Source organism: Ctenopharyngodon idella, chromosome 1, assembly GCF_019924925.1.
Source record: "Ctenopharyngodon idella isolate HZGC_01 chromosome 1, HZGC01, whole genome shotgun sequence".
Taxonomy (NCBI): domain Eukaryota; kingdom Metazoa; phylum Chordata; class Actinopteri; order Cypriniformes; family Xenocyprididae; genus Ctenopharyngodon; species Ctenopharyngodon idella.
The window spans coordinates 35,499,193-35,518,724 of NC_067220.1; the positions used below are offsets into that span (position 1 = coordinate 35,499,193).

General features: G+C 36.1%; 1 protein-coding gene and 1 long non-coding RNA gene across 4 annotated transcripts in view; one reads left to right on the forward strand and one right to left on the reverse strand.

Annotated features, from left to right (window-relative positions):
- The window catches only part of fbxo41 (F-box protein 41), a 58,916-nt gene extending 49,520 nt beyond the window's left edge, over positions 1–9,396 (reverse strand). The window contains exon 1 of one of the 3 annotated variants that reach the window (XM_051891746.1): positions 9,054–9,396. The gene's annotated coding sequence lies outside the window, so the exon portion shown is untranslated. Of the gene's footprint in view, positions 1–8,219; positions 8,366–9,053 lie in introns of those variants that run through there. The other 2 variants (XM_051891729.1, XM_051891737.1) reach the window with 2 other exon arrangements.
- On the forward strand, positions 8,369–18,809 carry LOC127511201 (uncharacterized). The gene is made up of 2 exons (XR_007929878.1): positions 8,369–8,515; positions 17,431–18,809. It is a non-coding gene; the product is annotated as an uncharacterized LOC127511201 (long non-coding RNA).
- The last annotated feature ends 723 nt before the right edge of the window (positions 18,810–19,532 follow it).

A 19,532-nucleotide genomic window follows, 5' to 3' on the forward strand; every position in this document is an offset into this window, starting at 1 on the left:
CTTCTCTTCTATGTCATTCTCCTACACAGATGTTTTTTTTTTTTATCCTCCATAGACAGCAATTTAACAGAAACGTACTAAAGACATCATTAAAACAGTCCACGTGACTGCAGTGGATCTACCTTAATGTTATGAAGCGATGAGAATACTTTTTGTGTGCAAAAACAAAACAAAAATAACGATTTTCTTCAACAATATCTTCTCTTCTGTGTCATTCTCCTACACAGTTTACGTTCAGCGCTTCCAGGTTCTACGTCAGAACGCCAAATCATTATTAGCCGGCTCCTGCGTCAGCATCAGACGCATGCGTTATGCTGCTTACGTGAACAGTGTCGGCCAATACTGAGCTACCTAAATTTGTGTTCCGAAGATGAACGAAGGTCATAAGGGTGTGGAACGACATGAGGGTGAGTAATTTTAATTTTTGGGTGAACGAACCTGAAGTGTCACTTAAAACTTTAACATTGCTACAAAAATGTTATATAATATTATAATAACTGTTTTCATCATTGATATTAATAAATGTTTATTGAGTACCAAATCAGCATATTGGAATGATTTCTGAAGGATAATGTGAAAGTAATAATGCAGAAAATTCACCTTTGTCATCACAGGAATGGATGAACAGATGGACTATATAGAGATCAGAAGTTCTAAATCAAAAAGTTCATTTCATTATAAATTTACATCAGACAACACCCTACTAACAAATAATTTTAAACCACCAATCTGATTTCCATTGTTCAGGGTAGTCCGTTATGATGGGTTTAGACTTGCCAGCTAGTCAGTTTGGGAAACATCCTAAACCTGCTTAAACCAGGTAAGACCAGTAAACCACCTTGGCCTGGTTTACAACTATTTCATTTTTCCAGGAATTTAGTCTGAGGTAATAAATGGAGTGTGATTTCAGAAGGATTGCCATTGAGCTGGGTTGATATCTCATTGCAGAAAAAGTGAAAGAAGGAAAACAAATCTGACAACATGCTTAAACAATCATGTCAAAACCTAGACCACATCTGCTGTCCTTGGCTCATCAAATGACGTTTGGTTACCTTAGTGGTAATTTTCCTAGTTTCTATCCCACGGGGTACAAAACATGGGCTATTGCCCTGAGGATGCTTGCTGATTTAGGGGCATCATCATTATATCATCTATTGTGACACACATTTTAAAGTGCAGAAATACACGCGAATCCTCAACCTGTGCAATCATATTCATTATATGGATGTCTTCATATGTCATTCTGTCAGGAGTGCACATCATTATAGGTACTTGGTATCATTCTTGGTCTGTTTCTATTGTGCCACAAATGATCTCTGTCTGGGTTTGTATCTCTCTATAACCTCCTTCCTCCCTTAGCTGAGGAGACAGAGAAAACCTTTTCATTACTAAGGGGGCTTGAAGACTCTCTCGTCTCAGATCTGTAATGGGATAACAAAAGACTTCTGATTAAGGCCTTCTTAACACGCATTAGCAGCAAAAACATAACTAAAACCATTAAAGGGCTCTTTTAACAGCAGCCATTTAAGCCTGAGATATAGCCCAGTGCTATCAGAGGTTATGAAAGAGCGGCTACATCACGATCAACATTCTTGCAATCAGCTCTGACCTTGATGACAGAGAGCCGTTTGAATCTTGCAAACAAACTGCTGCTTTCAAGATGGAGGTCCATTGTTGCCAGGGATACAAGCTCAGAATGAGAAGCACAGTAATAAATGGATACAAACAAGCCAGCCAGTAATGATGAATCCTCAGAGAGAGGTAACAAGGAAAGGAGAATGATGTGGAGAAGTCAAAGAATACAGGACGAATGCTGGAATGGACTGAGAAGAGAGTAAATGACAGTGGATTCGTTTTCGTGGAGATAGGTGTATGCAGAGAACTCCAAGAGAACATGTTCCAATCATTGAAAGAATGAGAATATTGTGACATATATATTTGCAATAGGGATATATTGTTACTATTTTGGTTATTGGCTGAATTTTTGTATTTATTATTTTACATTTAATTCCATATTTTGCGATTTAGATCGCCTTTACTGTCATCTAATGCTCGCTTAGGGTGTGTTCACACTTGTAGTTTGGTTCTCTTGGTTCTTTTGGTCCAGACCAAAAAAGAAAATGATACATTTACTCCTGGTTCGCTTAGTGTTCACATTGTCATTTTTAACACCGAACCTAAAGATACAAAAAAAGGAAAGAGAAAAAAACGTTTTAATGACATATATTTTGTGAAGTAACTTACCGAACATCCAAAACAATGCTGTGTGCTGGGATAAACACTCGTTGTATGTTTATTGGGAAGCGGAGAGTTATCTACCTTTTTAGGCGTCTTGGTCCGCTTGTTTGTTGCACACCAGGTTTCAGAAGACAGCGTTTACACTTATTTAAATGAACTGCACTAACAGAGCAATCACACAGCTCGTTTTAATCGAAGCAAACCTGCCAAGTGTGAACACACCCTTAAAGGTAACATTTAAAAATGCTAATAATTTAACAACACTGTTAAATATAATCTTTTTTTAATTCACTTGTAGCATTTAAAATGACAGATGTTGTGTTTATTTTTTAATTGTAATTTATTTAGACAATATAGTATAGATTAAAAAAGTATAGACCTTAATATCAGCTATTTATTGGTTAACATTATCACTATCGTACTCAATATCAGTACATCTCTGATATGCAAGGCAGAAATATGCATAGTTTGTTCATGTTCCTGCTTTGCCTTCAACAAATGAAAAGCCACGCCCATTCCAAATCCAAATCTCATTGGACCTCTTGCTTATGTTTAATAAACAAAGCACATGGACTGGAAGTGATTGAAGGAAAACCATAAAAGGGATTGTATCTAAAAAGTATCAGGGACATCGTGAAATTACGTGTTGTGAGAAAGCACACAAATAATAGGCTTTATTTTTAGTGTACTGATTGGCTGCACTTTTGTTACGTCTTTCATAACTTTCAATTTGTGGATGGAAAAAAAATATTGTTACATTGTGACTGGCTGAGACATGGTTTTAGCATCTTACTGAAAGGTTCATACATATGCAAATCACGTGTCCACGTCATTAGGCGTTATTATATCAGGTCATGGTGAGCAATGTTTTCTGTATTTTTATGCCACATCAGTGCATTACATAATTTTCAGGATGACATCTTTGAATTCTATTCATGGAATAGAAAGAGGCTTTGTACAAGCTGAATGCTGTCATTTCATCCATTGAGCCAACACAATTACATTTTTTATATTTATTTGCTTTTTATGTCTAGGAAAATAAACTGAACAGTCATAGTATTGTAAGCCTACATATTATTCATATTATTAGGCCAAGGATAAAATTTTGTCTGATCCTTGTTACATAAATGTATAATGCATAATGCATTTCACATTTTTATTTATGAAGTGAGCACTTAGGCCAATGAGTGACCTCTCTTAAACTGCTACATCGACAGCTCATAGCACTCATTCTCGTCTCTGGAACTGCTGGTTTCTCCTCAGTGAGTAAAGCCACAAACGCAAGCATGATCACACAATGCCCCTGTGATTTAAAAGTAGTAGCCAAAATAGCTCACCCTTTACAGTCCATTGTACTTTGGATCATAAATCTAGTTTCAGCAAAAGAGTGACAACAGGCAAATAACTCTGACTCTATTTGATATAAAGAGAAAAGCAGAAAAGCACCAAGCTACAATGCAACACAATTCCACTAGATTAACATTCAATAAACATGCTGTTATGCCTATGTTTTCTTTTCTTTTTTTTTTCTTTTTTTAATCAAGGTACACTATGTAAATTTTTTTTTTTGAGTCAATGAGTCAATACATCATTAATCCTTCTTCTAAAACGTGTTTTTGTCTTACCCTGATTCACTATGGTAAGCTTATTATAAGTGCTTATAGTGTCTGTTGGGTGGTTTTCGCAAGAAATTGCGTACATGCGTCACTCGCCCATGTGTGTCTCATCATTCCCGTAAATTGACGTGTGTATGGTGTTGGAGTGGCATAGGTTAGTTGTCACAATGAGTGAGAAAGGTTGACATGGAGCAGCTGAATCTTGAACTTCTGAGGAATCGCCCATTTTAAAAAGACACCGAACAGAGGAGAGTCTGCTGGCATAAAGAGAATGTGACAGAGCTCGTGTTAAAAGGAGAATCAACACTGGCTTTGCTTTTCGGTGATGGCGAGAACTGAGGGATTTTTCATTACTTGACGGGTGAGTAAGGTATTTTATTGATCAGATAAATTGCCATATGTAACTCTCTAACAGAGTTCTTTTTAAAGCATTCTCTGTTGTGAAGGGTCATTTCATTATGGGTTGTTGTAGCGCTGTGCTGGAATTTATTTTCAAGGAAGTACCGTGTTATGGGTATAGAAACAGTAACGTCTTCAGCTAGTCAGCCTGAGATCCTTTCTAAACTAGAGATTCGATTCATAAAGCTCCAAAGCAGTGTTTTGAAATCGGCCCAATACTATATTGTTGAAAAGTCGTTATTTTGTTTTTTTGGCGCACAAAAAGTATTCTCGTCGCTTTATAATATTAAGGTAGAACCACTGAACTCACATGAACTGTTTTAAATATGTTTTTAGTACCTTTATGGATCTTGAGAGAGGAACTGTCATTGGTGGCTATGGAGGCCTCACTGAGCCATCAGATTTAGTCAAAATATCTTAATTTGTGTTCCGAAGATGAATGAAGGTCTTACGGGTGTAGAACGACATGAGGGTGAGTAATAAATGACATTATTTTCATTTTTGGGTGAACTAACCTTAAATAAGAAACAAAAAAGAAAACTACTCATCAAGCATTTTCATGGGTCTTTAAGGGAAATTTAAAGCTCAGTATGCAAATTTAGACACAGATTGTGTACCTGAAAACTCAATTCACATAATGCATAATTCATAATACATATTTATGATCTTACTGGGCACATTTCATTACATAAAAATAAAATAATTTGTTTTGCCTCTGAAATTATTTTCCCAATAGCGCCAATCTGTCTTAATTTTCAAATCAATTCAATCAATTCTCAATTAATAAAATCAAGTGCCCAGAAATGCATTACAGAAGGGTCAGTCGATCACAAGTGGTCCAAAAAGTTAGTTGCATGGCCATTTTTCATTTTCCTAATTTATTTCAGTGTGATTAACTCTATGTATTTGTATTGCAAAACCACCAGTTTTTTATTTTATCGATATTGGTTTAATCACAGCAGCCATCTTTGTGTTATACAGACATTTACAGAAACTCCAGTATCTCTCATCAGGATGGTCCAAGCTTCTTGAAACACAAATGATCTACTGAGCACATTTGACTTACATTAAACCACTTGAAATAGACTAAACCAAAGTAAAACAGGTTGTCAATGCCATTTCAAGTATAGGCAAGAAGGTAATAAAAACTTGAGGTCCTTGTAGACATAAAGGAGCACAACCAGAAGAGCAAGCTGGCATAGTAGCAGAATCACAAGGACAATGCTACTGCTTGTATGAAGCATGCAAAAAATCTGCTAAACTGAAGACAGTGAAGGCCAAGGCTGCTCAGGATGGCCGATTCCAAAAGTTGAAGCCCCACTGGCGAAAGACTTGTCTGGCTACTATTGATCCATGGGATTTCACTGAGCCAATTATCCCTCATTACCCACAGCTCATCGCATGCCACTAGTCTGGGAAGACATCCCAATAAAACACTAAAGGCCCCCTCACACTTGCATTTCTGTATCACTAGCTGATGCAGGCCAATCGATTTCACAATTATGTTATTTTCCATACAGGTTAGCAAACATCCACTGAGTGCACTGTTTGTTGTGGTTCAGTTGTTAGGAAGGACACACACTAAAATAACACATTATTATTGTGTTAACAGATGCAATTAACAAACATAACTACTGCATTATCTCGCCTCTGTGTGTTTTCCATTTAGATATTTGAGTTTAATCACCACCAGTAGCCTGTGGTCAATCCTCTGTGCACTTTAAACACATTTACACTGCTCTCTGAAGCACACTGAAAAAAAAAAAATACTGTAGGATTTACTTTAAAAACAATTTTTACTCAGAAATTGCTAGTAAATTTTGCAAATAATTTTAAAGAAATGGCAACACATTGAACGACAAATTTTCAAATAGACTGAATGGAATTGTATTTTCTTGTAAAAAACAAAAAACATACACCAATAATCTTCAAAAAATATTTTTACAGTATAGATTTGGTCAATTTGAACCGTTATGCAGATTTGTGAAATACAAAACACACCCAAGAGCCAAATGGGAACTCTCTGGAATTACACTTTGTGCAGCTCCGCTAAAACAATAATTATTCCATAATTTTTCCACCAACTGAATTGATTTAATTGAGTCTGTCAGGCTTCCTAATCAGCTACCTAAAGGTGCAGAAATAAAATACTTTTATGACTCTGTTTACTAATATTCATTTACAATGATCTGATCAATGTGGTGTGCACTAAAGACAGTGTAACCAAAAAGTTTGGTGATCTGAAACACTGAATGATCACTGAAATGTTTGTGACCACATGTCATTTGTAGTGTAAAAGATAATGCATTCTAGACACACTGAACGATGGCCTACTCACCTGTCAATCAATCATTTCACTACAGAAATGGTTTTAAACATTATAGGGCCTACTGATAAATGTGTAATTTGAAAGTTACTTTGGATAAGTCCTGTGTCAAATCAGTAAATGCAATGTATAGCCAAAAATGTAATAGTATATAATATTTAAAATGTGTCTTTATTGTATGTTTCAGGACTAAACCCATTTTTACACAGGAGGACAACAATAACTGACCAAATAGCTCCCATAAACCCAGTCAAAACTCTACTTCCTTCAAACAATAATTACAGAATTCAATATCCTTACAAGGTCTTATAAAGCAAATATTTTTAGATTCGTTTTGTTAATTTTAGAAAGCAACTTGTTACGCATTTCCCTGACAGAACACGTGAAATCTGAGATAACGTGACTCCATACAGGAGGTAAACAAACCGGTAGTGGGTATGCTTGAGATCAATAGCAAATCAGACACAGGGGACCACCAATGTCAGAAGCAGCAAATAATACTATGTCTCACTGTCATTTCTCATTAACTCGTATTAAAATCATGCAGAGCTAAAAAAAAAAAAAAAAAAAGAGGCAGCACTGACAAACATGGACTTCTTTACAATACTATGGGAAATTACATATACACTGGCTCTCACAGTCTCAATCAATGTTCTTTTATCAGTAATTAAATGCAAACTGGATGAAACAAGTACAATTACACTGCAGTTTGTAACTAAAGATAATTGTCTGGACCAACATTTTAAATATACTATTCTATTTGGTTATCGGTTCTTTATTACCACTAAATACCGACTTTTTTTTTTTTTTTTTTGGAAGTCTAAAAAACTGCATTACGCCTCATACACCATTCAACAGGAAAAAACAGTGTTTACAGGTAAAGTGACTTATTATAGGCTATTAATTGTTTGCGTAATTACTCAACTTTTCACTCAACAAAACGAACTGGAAGTAAAACTGTAAAAAGTGTTGATAAACTAATTCAACTCCATTAGCCTACTATTAACTGTCCACACTATCTGGAATCATCCAGACACGGAAAAGGCCGGCGACATTATGGCCATGTTTACGTAGGCAGCAGAAAATGCTGCCTAGTTAGGCAGCTCACTAGGTTTTGAGATACAACCTATCATTTCACGGGGGATCTCTCCCTAAATGATCAGGATTGCGCTCCGTGTCATTGACAGCTGATGCGGTCGTGGGCAAACATGTCATGTAAGATAAGGGTGGAGGTACTAAATAATCAGAAATGGAGCTCATGTTCTCGTTCTCTTGGGTACGTGGATGTGAGAAATGATACCGCATGCGGCTCAACCTCTTTTCATATTAACCGTGGAGATGCCACATTTTATGAGACTAATAATAATAATAATAACGCAATTCAAGCATACCGACCATGGGCATATATTTGGAGGTATGTTACCTCGCTGCAAATTCGCGCCCGACGGCGCAACCACGGTTCAACAGATTTTCACCATTTTTCTCCAATAACGTAGGCGAGTCGCGGTACAAATCCGTCTCCTCGAGCCCCTTACATGACCGCCGCTTGCTAATATCAGCAATACAGATGCCTAGAAACACGCCGTTCCCATTGTCACCATCCAAAACATGTTACATGTGTCAGAAAGTGTGCCTCTCACCTCGCAGATCTGTGCCCATTTTCCGCCCGTGCCCAGCAGCAGCCGCTCCAGCAGGATGACGTCACGAGCGCCACTCTCTGCAGCAGAAGACGAGCGCGAACACGCGTCGCGTAGCGCAGGGAAATAATAAAGAAGGGGCGTGTGTGACGCTCACCGCAGCGAGCAGAATACATGCCCTACTTGTCCTGCCTGGAGTCGGGGTTTGAGGTGACTGTGATTCAGCTTTTTTAAAGCTGTGTATTGAAGATAAAAAGCATTCATTGCGGATTGTTTTTATCGTCCGGCTGAAAATGAAGGTACGCCACACAGTGTAGGCTACATTTTTTGTTTATTACATTCAGTCGTCATATAGCCTAGCCTAGTTTTAACTTTTTCATACAGAGACTCCCAAATTACTAAAATATAGCTAGTAATTATTCTTGCATAAATACCTATTTATACTTTGTAAGGAAAACATTAAACTTGATAGGCTATTGTGAAGACAAAATTAAATATCGGCTTTTATGTTATTGTCATTATAGCCAAAGATTGTTAAAAAATATTATCTGGACAGTATTATCTTATTTAAATATTATTTTATTTGCTTTGTATTAAGCTGACAGTGTACCTTTTACAGACCAGTGTAATGTTAGGCCTATAAACATCAATATAAATATGTTCAGTTCAGTTGAAATGTATTGGATAGCAGTTATAGCCTACAAAGAATAGCATTACAGTCAAGTGCCTACTAGAAACTTTTTTAGCTCAACGGGTACAGCATGGTTCATAGCAAACACAACGGTTCATTTCACAGGGAAAACACACATGCTGATGAAAATAAAAAGTGCTGCTTACCTCAAATGCACAGTAGGTCGTTCTGGACAAACCATTCGCCAAATTTAACCTAGACACTGCGGTGGATACCAAGCTTCTTTTCCCGACCTGGACGTGCATATTAAAGGAAAGATTCTCCTGAAATGAAGTCAAAAGGAGAAGAGAGCTCTAATGTAGGCTAAAGCAATTACTTATTAACGTTGTCCAGGCTTAACATTTGTTATTTGTGCCGCTGAATAGAAAATCAAAATTGTCTAATCTTTGGTCTGTTGTCTTCCAGAGGTTTGTTGTTTGATAATGTTAAACAGCTGATCAAATATGTAACAAGCGCAGTGCAGAGATTCAGAAGCAACCTTACAGTTTGAACCCTGAAACAAAGAGCAAAAACTTGGAGGACAGCGTTACAGTAAGACAACAGTAGGACATTAGCGCCATCTTGTGGTTGCAATATAAATATGCACGAGGTACTATCTATCTATCTATCTATCTATCTATCTATCTATCTATCTAATCAGCACTGGTACTTCAACCAAAGCCACTACAGTTTTGTCCCACTATGAGCACAGCATGTCATAGCAGACATGATCTACAGTAACAGGTATTTCATCAGACCTTCATCAGTTCCCTTAACCTCACTCATCCGTTTTCTTACAGATAACAATGTTCTATCTTGTTATCTGCAAGGAAACACTACATGGTTGTGTGTGTTCCAGTGTCCTTGAATAGCCTTTTTAATGAGACCAGTAATTCCTAAACACCTGCTGCATATGAAACACTGTCATCTTCAGCACTGCTCAATTAAAGGAAGTGTTCTCCCCTTAACCCTTCCACGCACACACAAAACACACGCACACACACACACACACACACACACACACACACACACACACACACACACATTCTCTCTACAGTCTTTTTAATTCAGACATTTCAAAAAGTGACAACCACACTATGGGCTAATTACTAGCCTGTCATCTACCTTTGTATTTTGATGGATTCCATTCATGACGTGCTGTGCTTTTCCATAGCTTTTTAGCAATAAATGCTTACTGAGGATATTATTAGCTTCTGTTTGCTTAGCAACGATAGCATGTGTCTGAAATGTGTCGTGTTTTTTCTCTGTAATTTAAACACTGAGACATTGGAGACATGCAGGATTGGAGCTAAGCAAGAAATTAGAATGAAATCTCTTAGCATAAACTGAGCATGATTGTGTATTTGTGTGTAAATGGTATGTTCAGCATGATAATAAAATGTTCATTGCTTTAAAAGCCAAATGGAAATCAATACACCTACAAACAATATGCATTACTCACATCCTGTATTACAAGGGTACTATCAACAGGGGACAGCAAAAGATAGAGCTTCTCAAAGGGGAGAAACAACTGCATGTTCCACAACCACAAAAAGGCTGTTGCATGTTAAGTTAATGAAATCAGGACACAAAGAAATATGAATCTACACACAGTACATGAGTATGTGTGTGCTAGTTTATATAATCAACACAATTGTAGTATTCATTGTTATTACCATAATCTTTATTGCAGGAAAACATTTTTTATACCCAGTAAATAAAATAAAATTAAATATAAATGCAAAATGTAAATATATTCTCTATTTCATTCTTAAAATATTACTGAAAAAAAAAAAAAAAACAGGAATTTTTAGGAAGATATCTGCAATATTCACATCAATATTTGTCACTGACCAGCCAACAGATATACTGAGATAGACTGAGACACCTAAAATAAAAAGCCATTAAAAATCTAAGAATTATATATATATATATATATATATATATATATACACATATATATATAGTTGTTAGTGCTTTTTATTGCTTATATATTTGATGTTAGTGCTGTCAAATTGATTAATCGCGATCAATCGTATATCTAACATAAAAGTTTGTATATACTGTATATATGTGCGTGTGTGTGTATAACTACAAAATTTTATGTCGATTTTAATCGATTTGACAGTACGAATATATACATTATGCTATATATGTCATATATGCTATATATATATATATATATATATGTATGTATGTATGTGTGTGTGTGTGTGTGTGTGTGTGTGTAACGGAGGCCAGCTAGTAGTCGCTGTGCGAGTAAACCTCACTCCTCTGATTTCAAGAGATACTCTAGCTACTAGCTGGCCCCCGTTACATATATATATATAAATATATATATATATATATATATATAAATTCAGAATCTGAATGGAATACTGGTTGATTTCACACATGCGCACACACACACACACACACACACACACACACACACACACACACACACACATATATATGTTTGTGTGTGTGAAATCAACCAGTATTCCATTCAGATTCTGAATTCACAAGAAGCCGCACTGAAAATACAGCAAACACTTAAAGTTTGTTTTCTCTGTGAAAAATTTGTGATCCAAACAATGAAAAGGCAAGTGTGTGCTAATAATATGACTCAAGTGGCCATTGAGCATAATGAGAGGATAAAACTAACAAATGGGACTTAAGAGAAGGGCATGATTTTAACCAGCATACAACATGCATTTCAACCTAGATTAGGCACCAAATGCACAAAACCAGATTTCGAAGATTGTTGGCTTACTGAAGACTTTGCAGAATTTCACAGGCAAGCTTGTGCACAAAAAAGTCTAGTAATCTTTACTAGACTCCGTTAGTGACACTGTGCAGATAAATGTGTGAAAATCACGTTCAGCAATGACAATAGTACAGACCTCTGCATTCTTAGCTTGAGCCACAGATGTTGCCATAGTAACAGAGTATATCTTATCAAGTATGGCTCTTGTGTGTGTGGTTTTTTTTTTTTTTTTCTGGAACTTATTTGGGCTTTCAGTGTAGGTATGACAACAGGCTGTTGAGTTGTTACACTGATTTGCATGTTAATAGATTTAACAACTATGGTGTGTTTGTTTTAACCTCTAGCAAGGGTTCGCATCCATTGCAGTTATATAGCCTGAATTAGGATCAATATGGGCTTTTATGTAAATGGTATAAGATACTTGTAAACTAAAAATAGTCGCTTCAGATGGGAGCGAATCAATGATGATTTTAACATTAGGGTGGATATGGTTGCCAGTGGTATTAACTGTGCATTGAGCCAGTACTTTACCAATTTTTTACACCTCAGAGAAACACATCTAGTTTCATAATGATTAAAATAATGTGCCCGTTTGCATCCTGAGGGAACTGACAATCCCAGGCAGGGATGATTGACAGGTGAAACTGTTCCAATCCATGGCTTTGACACTCATGCAATCTGCCCTGAGCTGTAAGGCAACATTCGTGAATTTCCCCTTCTTACCCCTTGATTCAACAATCTCTGTATAAAACAAGACTGGTGGCCCTTGCATGTCCTTAAAGACTAAATTGTTTGAACCTGTTACACTTTATAGCCCCCGCTCAGCTCAGGGAATCGCCTGGCGCACATCCCATTGTCAAATATAATGAGGATGTTTGATGTGAGGGTACATAATGAGGTGTGCTGCTCTGAACACATAAAAGTACATCTGGCCTATGCTGGACTACTGCCACTTTGAGCCCTGGTGGCCTGAGCAGAAGATTTTTATGGATATCTGATTTGTATAAACTAAAAAACAGATGTAGTTACATATGTTGTATTGTATTTAGAGGAAAAGCATCAGCAGGGTAAAAAACATATTTGTATCCTTTCATATGGTGGATTGCGTATCTCAGTATTAAAGGGATAGTTCACCCAAAAATGAAAATTTGATGTTTATCTGCTTACCCCCAGGGCATCCAAGATGTAGGTGACTTTGTTTCTTCAGTAGAACACAATGATGATTTTTAACTCCAACCGTTGCGGTCTGTCAGTCATATAATGCATTGAAACTATCAATGAGAATAAAAAAAACATGCACAAACAAATCCAAATTAAAACCTGCGGCTCGTGATGACACAATGATGTCCTAAGACATCATTGAAGTATAGACGCGAGACATCACTTCCGTTGTAAGAGCGCGTTCAGACCTCACCAACCGGATGCGCAAGACAGTTGGACATAGTGGTGTATTAGAGGTAAAAAATTATATAAATACTGTTTGGTTTCTCGCACAAACCGATCGATTAGTGTCTTAGGACATCAATGTGTCGTCACGAGCCGCAGGGTTTAATTTGGATTTGTTTGTGCATGTTTTTTTATTCTCATAGATGGTGTTACCGTTTCAATGCTTTATATGACTGACAGACTGCAACGGTTGGAGTTAAAAATCATCATTTGTGTTCTACTGAAAAAACAAAGTCACCTACATCTTGGATGCCCTGGGGGTAAGCAGATAAACATCAAATTTTCATTTTTGGGTGAACTATCCCTTTAATTTTATACTCTACATTACATGAATGAAATGTTAAAGCAATAGTTGGAACTCAAAAGAAGATATTGAAGAAATGTTTTTGTGCATAAAATGAATGTTAATGCAGTCCAAAACAATATTGACGAATTGACTTTTATTGTATGTACAAAAAACACATGAAGGAATTCTTCAAAACTGTAAGTTACCTTATCATATAATGTGAATTTTTTTTTTAAATGGTTCAGCATAACATTACATACAAATTTACTTAGTGTTGAGGGTAATGCATTAGCCTATAAGTAACGTGCATTACGTAATCAGATTACTTTTGCAAGTAACTAGTAAAGTAACGTATTTCTTTTAAATTCACAACAAAATACTTTTTCAAATAAGTAACACAAGTTACTTTGTTTTCCCATTTATTGACCGAGGCCCGTTTACACTAGTGCGTTTTTGTTTTAAAATGGCTTTTTAAAATGAAAACAATCCTTGTCTACACTGGCGATTCCACAGCGTTTCAGAAACGATTTCCGTCTACACTACACTAAAGTTATTTGACTACACGGCCGAAAACGCATGTCATATGACTGTTCATGCACACTGGGCATGTGCGTACAAGTGTAAACAGTTGCCTCTTGCGCATGTAGGCAGCTGCAGTATTAAAAAAATGCAGAGTTTAACTGCACAATGGCTGCTAAAAATTACAACAAAGCCAGCAAAGACTGCAGTTCAGTCTCCATGTTACTGTTTACACGGTCGTCAAGGATACACAGAGCGAACGTGGGCAGCCACACCATCGTTTTCAAAAGTCTCCGTTTTGGTCTGTTTATACTGAAAAGCAACCCCAGCGTTTTCAAACTAAACGGGGTCTGCAGCATTTTCAAAAGTGTCAGTTTTCGAGGTTCGAGGTCCGAAGGTTCGACGTTCGAAAACGTCGGCTTAGCAAAACTTATGCGTTTTAAAATGAAAACGCACTAATGTAAACGAGGCCTGACACCTATATTTCTCTCCATTTTGAGAGAAGTAGTGCTTATTGTAGTTCTATATGTGAACATGAATTGACTCATCTCACTTCCTCAAAATTAATAAAAACACTGAAATGCAAACTCAAAATATTAAATGTTACAAAATGTTAAATAACACAAATGTAATTAATTATACTAATTATACTTTATGTAATTAATCACACTCAATGTATTTGCTGCTGACCTTCGATGATCCATTTCAACTATACTAATAAGCAAAAATGACTTTACATCAACAGCACGTTTGTGTCATACTTTTGTTTTATTGCTGAAGTAAGAGTGTTGAACTTTCTTCTCCTGCACCATTTCACTTTTGGCGTGAAAAGGCCTTTACATTTGCCAAAAATGTTGGTCATTATAAGCAAGCCCAGCCCAGGTGAGAAAAAGTCATGCAAAACTAACATAACACATTACTTTCCATAAAAAGTAACTAATACAGTTACATTTTAGGGAGTAACTCAATATTGTAATGCATTACTTTTAAAAGTAACTTTCCCCAACACAGAATTTACTGTAAAAAACTTTCAAATTTATGTTTTTGTGTATGTGTGTGTGTGTGTGTGTGTTTTTTAAATATATATATTACTATATAATTTAGTGAAAAAGTGAAAACCAGTAAAACACCACTCCCAGAAGTCCCAGAATTATTTTATTTATTTTACAATTTTACTTCTTATTTTTGTCATCTGTAATGTACATTAAAGACTTTTGTGTTATATTATATTATATATAAATTAATTACATGTTTTATATTTATTAATATCTACAGGCACCAATATGCCATGCCGTAATACTGGAAACATTGTTACCATATTTTTAATGGTGAATTTCTGGCAACCATAGCTGTAAGTTTAATTGAATATTTTTGCAGTGTTCAGTCACTTTATATCTATCAAAGCTCAGACAATATAGTATGAGTATGTAGATCCATCACAGGCTGAAATGCAGATATCTATCACTGTAGAAATAAAGATGGACGACGAACGTCATGCCTATGGAGATCTTTGACGTAATCAATTGTTAGACCGAGCCAACAGGATGCCCATAAGTTTTACTACAGGCGTCCTGATACACTGTATTTGGTTAATACTTAACCTGTACATCCTGCCACCAGCCTGTTAGGCACAAAGAAGCAAACAGAGTAGATCAGCCCGGTGAAGGAATGGGGTTCCCTCTTAAGACTGTTTCCCTCACTCAAGTGATCGCCAATGGCAGTAGGCTGACACTTCATGAATGCATTGAGCCATCAATCCAAACCGCTGTCAGCACTCATTTAGAGAAAGACGAGAGAAACAGGATTGAGATCTGTCTCCCACTGACTTCTAATAGATCTGAATGGCCAGCCAACTCTTAAGAGGATGTAAACGGTATCTAACAAGCGGTGAACATCAAGAGATCAAAGGTGCTCCTGCTGGTTGATGTATGGCACCCTTTCATGTGGAATATTTTAAGACAAGAAATAATGTCCAAAACTCTTTGATTTGTCAGCAAAATGAACTAGATTAAAATCAAAGCCGTGAAAAATACCTTGAGTGTCCTTACTGTGAGAAAATAACACATTTACCTAGGTGAAGATTGTGTTGTGTCCAGGGAGTGACATTGTCTTAGCTGGGTATATATATATCCTAATGTAATTTTATACAGAGAATGAAAAAGCTAAATCTCTGTCGGAAACACTTCCTCTCAGTAGTAAATGCTGATAATTACTGTAGAGAAAAGACTACATGTGTCTTCCCAGTGGTTCACAAACATCTCACCTTATGTGGCCTCGTGAGGATAAGAAAAGTAGGTTTCTAAAATAAATAAAAAAATCAGAGCAACTATTGTTTCCTGCTCTGCTTTTAAAGGTAATGTCCTATTTAATTTGCACATACACCAAACATCCAACCCATGTTATCTCAGTAATCAGCATGCTTTAGATGAAGTCAAATAATTACACAATTTCTAATGGCCTGGTAATTAAGGGTATAATTGAAGGGTTTTTCAAAGTGCTCAAGCACTGTAGGATACTAGTGGAGGTCAGTTTCATCTTCTTGGTCTTGCCTACCTAATGATCAAGTAAAGTCTTTAAAGAGCTACTGTGTTTTCACAGCAAGGTCCCCAAAAAGACAGACCACCTCCCACATTTCATGGTCCCCCTTCACTTTCAGTGACAATCCATTTTCAGTAAAAAGCCACAGTGGGAGGGAGTGTACCACAATGTGAAGGAGAGGGGGTGGGGAGATGACAAGGCTCTTACAGTTTCTGCCCAAACAGAAGAAAAAAAATCTTAGTTTGTTTCACAATGCCCTGCATATATTCCCCAAAGACCAATAACAAATAACACAGCTTGAAAACAAGCCGAAAATGAAACAGATTAAACAAAGAATTTAATATTCTTGGTCATCAGTGTGCACCAGAGACGGTTAATGAGGTTATAATGCTCTTAAATCTCCCATATAATGTGTAACACAGATAAGACACAATTATAAAATATTACTTTTGAAATAAACTAATTAGATTTTATAGTTTTTAAAAATTGCTTACACACTAAAAGTGGTACTTGAGGCCCACTTAGTGAAACCATTCACTCAAATGCCTAATCTTCAGACCAAGTCTGCCAAACTGCAAGCACATTATCTGCTTTACACTCAGTTTGTAATTGAAAAACAAACTTTTTGCAAAACACTAAACACAGTTCTCTGCATTAGACACATCATTCAAAACCAACAGCTCTTGTGTTTCATTTGGAAAACACTGCCATTTAAATGCCATTCATTTACCGTTTACCTTCACAAAGATGGATCTCCCCAATTCCATCCCTTCACCAAATTTCACAGTGGGTACGAGACACTGTGGGTTGTAGGTCTAACCATTAGAGGACCAGGTGTTGGGCAAAGCTGAAAACTGGACTCATCAGAGAAGATCAGAATCAGGCAGATCCGTCTTTGTGAAGAAAAAAAATGACTCAAGCCACGTACAAGGTTATCCTGGAAGAAAACTTGCTTCCTTCTGCTCTGACAATGTTCCCTAACTCGAACGATTGGTTTTTCCTGCAGGACAATGCTCCATGCCACACAGCCAGGCCAATAAAGGTGTGGATGGAGGACCACCAGATCAAGACCCTGTCATGGCCAGCCCAAGCTCCAGACCTGAACCCCACTGAAAACCTCTGAAATGTTATCAAGAGGAAGGACACAAGGTCACAAGCTGTCAAACAAAGCCAAGCTGCTTGAATTTTTGTGCCAGGAGTGGCATAAAGTCACCCAACAGCAATGTGACCGACTGCTAGACAGCATGCCAAGACGCTTGAAAGCTGTGATTGGAAATCAGCAATATTCCACCAAATTTTGAATATTCTGAACTCAGTTAAAACATTATAACATTAGTGTTGTTTAAAAAAAAAAAACAATGAATATAAACTTTTTTCCATTATTTGAGGTCTGAAAACATGGCATCTTTTTGTTATTTTGACCATTTTATGCATTAGACACATCATTCAAAACTAACAGCTCTTGAGTTTCATTTGGAAAACACTGCAATTCAAATGCCACACTCATTTTCCAATTACCTACACCCAATGATCATGTGTGAAAACACTTAATTTGTTCACTTAGAAATCAAAACTCAATGTTTTGAGAAGAAATAGATTATTTTTACCCCTTGCATTTGTTTAAAAGGTAAATTTATCTAATCTAATCACTTAGAAATCAAAACTCAATGTTTTGAGATATATGCATATAACCTGAATATGCATACAAGTCATCACCTTTGTTCTATAGCGCTTTATGCAATACAGATTGTTTCAAAGCAGCTTCACAAAAGTAACAAATTCAAATTCATCTGTAAAGCAGCTCTAGCAAGCCAATTGTGTCATTATACAGCTCAAGTCAGTTCAGTGTTGATTCAGTTCAGTTCAATAACTGTAAAGTTCATCAATTGTGCATACATATTGTATATACAGTTTATTTGTGCACATACACGTATGTGTTAGACAAACTCCTGTGCACTCCACTGCACACTGAACAAAAGACATGAGATATTAGTGTTTTACATTTTTTCACATGTGCGTATATATGGCTAATCATTTGATGATTTGTGTGTAGAGATACTATGCAAAAACACCATTTTTAGAAGAGTTAATATGATTTATGAATGAATGAATTAATGTAAAATGTGATTAATAATTGAAAAAGGTCATTTTTTTCTGAACATATTCGTTCACAATCATTAGAAATCAAGAAGTAAAGGAAAGTCAACTAAATCAAACTGAACAAAGAAAAGCAGGTTAACATTATTAAGCGCAAAGCTGTGGATTAAAGAGCAGACAGGTGTCATTATTATCAGCTTCTTGTGTTATACATTAGTGTCAGGTAAACTTTCAACACAAATATTAATTTGCCTATCAAGGACATATTAAAGTTAAAGTGATTATGCATTTAATTGTCATTATATGCTTACCTTGTTTATATTTTTTAGATTAAAGATTAAATGGGACGTTTACATACTTATAGATTGCATAAGTCAAACACACCAATGACTAACAGAGAAGTAAAACTAAAAGTATATATTTTTTTCTCTTTTTTTAAGAGATTGCATGCATATGAATATATACTACCATTCAAAAGTTTGAGGTTGATAAGATTTTTTTAATGTTTTTGAAATAAATTTAAAATATTTTAAATAGCTGTTTTCTATTTTTAATATATTTTAAAATCCATTTTTTTTTCAAGATTCTTTATTGAATAGAAAGTTAAAAAAAGAACAGCATTTATTTGAAAAAGAAATCTTTTGTAACATTATAAATTTACTGTACTTTACTGTCACCAACACTCTGAGATAAACAAACGTTATAGGTTCTACCTAACCATAACATAACCTGTAAATAACATTTTAAGAGTGCACAGGGGGCCACTGTCCTACATTATTTTATCTTTGTAAATTGTATTTTATGTGCAAGTCACTTTGCAGGGTTTTTACCACAAACTTGTCAGTTCTCAAGCATATACCATTGTGAAAATGTCAGCATAAAATGCAACATGTCTGTTCAGACACAAAAGATATATGTGCATACAGCTCATGCACATATAATGGCACCATGATTCACAGGCAGTATTGAGGTATAGTACAGTAAGTGTACGTATAGACTACTCCTGCTGAG